The sequence below is a fragment of the Neomonachus schauinslandi genome, chromosome 4 (genome assembly GCF_002201575.2).
Source record: "Neomonachus schauinslandi chromosome 4, ASM220157v2, whole genome shotgun sequence".
Taxonomy (NCBI): domain Eukaryota; kingdom Metazoa; phylum Chordata; class Mammalia; order Carnivora; family Phocidae; genus Neomonachus; species Neomonachus schauinslandi.
In genome coordinates this window covers 131,669,359-131,674,110 of record NC_058406.1, presented here as the reverse complement: position 1 = coordinate 131,674,110, position 4,752 = coordinate 131,669,359, and the positions used below count along the sequence as shown (strand labels likewise).

The 4,752-nt window shown below is 33.5% G+C and overlaps 1 pseudogene; it reads left to right on the top strand.

Moving 5' to 3' along the window:
* The first annotated feature begins 572 nt into the window (after nt 1–572).
* LOC123324594 lies at nt 573–690 on the top strand (annotated as a pseudogene).
* Nucleotides 691–4,752: the final 4,062 nt, after the last annotated feature.

The window sequence follows — 4,752 nt, the reverse complement described above, 5'->3', positions numbered from 1 at the left end:
TTAGAGAGAGGACTAAGGAATGAAAGGCATAACTATGGTTGAAGATGTAAAACTGAGTCAGATGAGAAATGATTATCTGTACAGAGAAGAGTCCATAGCATCCTGTGAAGTTGGAAACTGTGAAGTTGGTTGCATGGTATGTTAAAATTTAGGGCACACACCTCTGAAATGATAGCTAATTCACCTAGCTCACTATCTTGGAGGTTAATTAAAACTTTATAAAATTAAGAGATTTGTTTTCTGAGAAGCAAGTTAAAAGTGGGTCCTGAAATAGAGGCTTGCCTACTGATGTCAGATTATCCAACAGGTGAAAGAGAATCCACTTCATGATTATTTTATCAAACTGGATTTAGGTGAGTTTTTTTAGGGAATAAAAGGGGAGAGATATTTGACCTTACACCTGAGGTAGTTGGAAAAGAATGACTGTAAGTCCAATTTGAAAAAGGAATTTCTATTTATTTCCTTATGGTTACCTAGATGAGTGTTACTATGCTTAACAATTTTTAGTATATCCCCAAACAGGGATATTATAAAACAGACTATTTGAGTTATTGTTCAAAATTTTTTACATTATCGCTTCTCGGCCTTTTGGCTAAGATCAAGTGCAAATTTTTTTACGTTAACATTTGGCAAGAAAGCAGATAGCATTTGAGTAAAATCTCACTCCAATTTATTGCTAGGTAACTATAGTATTCAAAGAAACTTTTAAGGCAAAGAGTTAAATGTACATTAATTTAATTCACTTGTCATTTTTTCATCACAAAATATCATGTATTATTTAATGGTTTAAAAAAAATCCCCCAAATAATCTCCAAATTACTGAAATATTAGTAAGCCTTTCTCTTCACTCTTGGAATGGCCTCTACTATGAATGATCTATAAAAAGAGCTGACTAAATATTTAAATATAAAAATCAAACCCTGGTTTTTACTTAAGTATAGAAGCCATCAAGTGATACCATACCATATTTCACTGATCCTATATATTTGGTTTGCTTTCTCTCTTCTCCTATCTCTTAATTTCATGATGTTTCTATATATCCTTTGTCCATCCTTACTATTGAAACATATTTTTGTTGTGTATATGCAAACAAATACTTATGCCATATATGCCTACACATATTTTCTATTTTTGATGGAAAGAGTTTGTGGTTATGAACTAAGCAAAAATGATGCATACACTTTAAAATCAGAGAGGAAAGCAATCTATCTATCTATATATATTTACATAAATCGATATATATCTCTACATAGATCCAAATCTTTCCTCTCAAATATAAGGAGATAAATCTATACCTATGTCTGTATCTATGGTTCTATAAATTTGCCCTCCGTTATTTGGCTAGAAGATGAAGAAAATATAATCAAGATGATCTTTTGGTTGTTTCCCTTTTAGGCAGAAGTGAAAACCTCGAACTGACTTTAAAGGTCAAGTCGTGAACACACATGCTCTACGGTGTGCCCTAAGTCTCAATTCTGTGTGCCTCATGAATATGGCAAATCCCTCAGCCATCCTACTAAAAGAGACCAATGAAACATGCTGATTTTAGATTCAGTGAAGCCCAATTTCTCAGGATAACACACACAGGGCTCTGCTGCTCTAATCTATACAAGACAAGAACTAGCCTGCTGTGGGAAGCCCTGCCTGTCCTTTGGGCATTGTGTCTGTGGCTATAACAACCTTGCTGGTTAATATAACAGTGGCTTATATAAGTTATGGTGGGAAAAACCCTATGGTAATGTGCATTTTTGCCAGTTAGTAAGAAATCCTCTAATAGAAAGAGAACATAATGAAATTGACATGAGCACATGTCATTTTGTTATTTTCCTATTGTAGGGGAAAAAATAAAAAAGATTTTACAACTCCTCTTGCTCCCTTCTCAAACTTGGATAAGCTACTTCAATTTAAATAAGGGTTTCCATTTGTTTGTGGATTTAGTTTGATTTCCTGATTTAGAATATACATCCAGTTGTATTCCTACACAGAAAGAAGAGAACTTTTCTAATAAATGTGACCCTTGTCTGAGAAACACCGTGAAGGCGGGCAAGAAATAGTATGTACTTTTCTGCATGGATGTTAAAACAATATCTCTAATATCATTTTGGATAGAACTCTCACTCCTGCTGTTTGGAAAGCAAATGAGCTAATGCTATAATTTCTCTTCTTGATAAGATTCATCAGTGGTTGATTCCCAAAACTGCATGGTAAGTACATGCACAAACGTAATCAACCAAATCATTAGCATTTATTAAAGAAGACAGTTTCAAACTGATGGGCAGCATGGAAGAAAGATATAAATATAAATCTCTTCCTCCCTAAGTCCTATTTGAATATATACGCAAAATGTGTTTTGCAGTACAATTAAATGTATTTTTGTTCTTTCTATGAAAGAGGGGTCAATACATATCCCCGCACCCATACACAACAGTAAAAATACCATTTTGGAACCTATTAAATTGAGTTTCAGATTTATGTGAAATAGCAAGTATGTTAAAAAAAAAGATGCATTGATGTCTTAGCTTGACATTGTTTTAGTGTAATGTAACAGTCTCTAACCTTTGCTTGCATTTTGATATAGAGTTTATAGTTATGCTTCATCATAATGTGGTATCCTTAAGGCCCTTCAGGAAAAGAATTCTATTTAAATATTATTTATCTTTGATTGCTTTGGGTCAAGACAACTTTATGGTAGTTACCATGCTTCCATCTTTTTCATATTAAAGAATAAATATAAAAGTAAAATTTTGCCACTTAGTGATATATTCTTGTTTTTCAGTGTAGTTGTGCTTAGTATTAAATTATCTAATGGTTTATTTCTCTTAAAAATGATGAGATTGTGAAATGCAAGCATATAATTCTCAAAAAGTCATGATTTGCATCTTACTTTTCAGATTCTAAAATTCAGTTACTATTAAGAATATCTAATACCTTCTTTAGAATATGCTACATTGTAGTATATTAATATAAATCATACTAATATACATGTTTTTGGCAAGGTTCTCATAAATATTTTTACAAGTTTATGAAAGCTTATGAAATGTTATCCTTCAGTCTAAATATTTACTGGTGCACGTTTTCCAAGAAAAGTCCAGCATCTTTCATGAAACATTCTCCCATTTCACCACACACAATTAAAGCTTACCTCAACTTAGAGTCAAGTCAGTTACTTATAGTAGTTCCTAAAATTTCACAATTCTTTGTGATATACCATAAAGGAAGTCTTTATAGCAGACCGAGTCTACATTTCATCATTTACACTATTTAAATTTAAACAAACAGATTTAAAAAGGAAAGCCATTGTTAAGATGTCTGTTGTAAGTTTGTTGCTAGGATGATCTTCTAATTCATTTTATTGCTTCCCACTAGTGAAGGGTCCTTAAGAGAAAAAGAAAATGGTAAGAAGTGAGAGTTTGTTAATAGGTCATAGGTTTGGACTCTGTTTACAAGATTCTGAAACAATGGGATAATGTATGAAAAATTAAGTCATGCACAAATGTTTCCAATTACTCACTTGTTTGGCATTGCATAGATTGAACCAAACATGGAGATTAAAGTCTACATTTTCACCTCACTGTTTACTATATTGGTGATTTGCCCTGATAGGTCATATTTCTGAACTTATGCAGGAATAAAAGTGACTGTTCCTACTTGACCACTTCAGAATCAAGCAAAGCTAAGGACTGAGTCAGTCAATCCATAGTGACTTAGCAAAGAAAGGCATTTTACGTATTTCAAGAATGGGCATGAGTAGACCAGTGATGATGACTCCAAATGGCAGGTATTTCACAAGTAAAGAGCTACCTTGGTCCTCTTACATCACCTTTAGGAGTTTTTAAAAATGAGTGCGAACTTTTGTGAGATTAATATATTTTTGAATATGCCAGAAAAATCAAACCTTAGCACACACATGATAATTAATTTTCCTATACCATTCAATTGCTTAAAGACGCCTCTCTCATGGTCTCCGGCCTTTAGTTAATGTTCTGGCCACATGTCATATTGTACCTTCGGCTCGAATACCTACTACTGGTTTTTCCCTCTTCTGCTTGAAATTGACATCAGATACTGAAAGATGAAGGGGCCAATGTGCTTCTTAAGAAGCAAGTAGTCATGAGACTTCACCTGCCACCACAGATAGAAAAAAAAAGGGGGGGAGCTTAGCAATTTCAAGAGCCACAATTTACCATGGAAGCCTCTACTTAATATTCCGCTTGATCTGCCAAGTTTATAGCCTGGCAAATCTGAATACAAATGTCGATGCAAATGAGGATTCATTATTCTTACAAGGTCTTTGTGTTGAAGCTTAATGTAACTTGGTTCCTATGGTTGCTCAGGGAACGTAGATTGCAAGACAGCAAAAAATAATGAAAAGAAGAAAAATAGAGAAAGAAAACAATAGAAATAGAAGGAAATGTTTAAAATGCACTTCAGCCTGAAATGTGAGGATGCATAGGAACAAAGCATTGTCATTATAATCTCTCTTTCTTGCCAGTTATAAGATATTTACTTCTCATCAGCAACAGAGGAGTTAACCACTCAAGAACATTCTACCCAGAGAGAAAACATAACAATTCTCCTTTTACTGATTATAACACATTGTTCCCATTATAAAACCAATTTCTCAAATTGTCAAAAATTTTTACCATTCTTTTATAATTATAGAGCTCATGGGCTGGTGGGACCTACACATTCCGATCTCTAAGAAGACTACAGATGCATTTAAAAAACCCCACCCAACAATTCCCTTCCTTT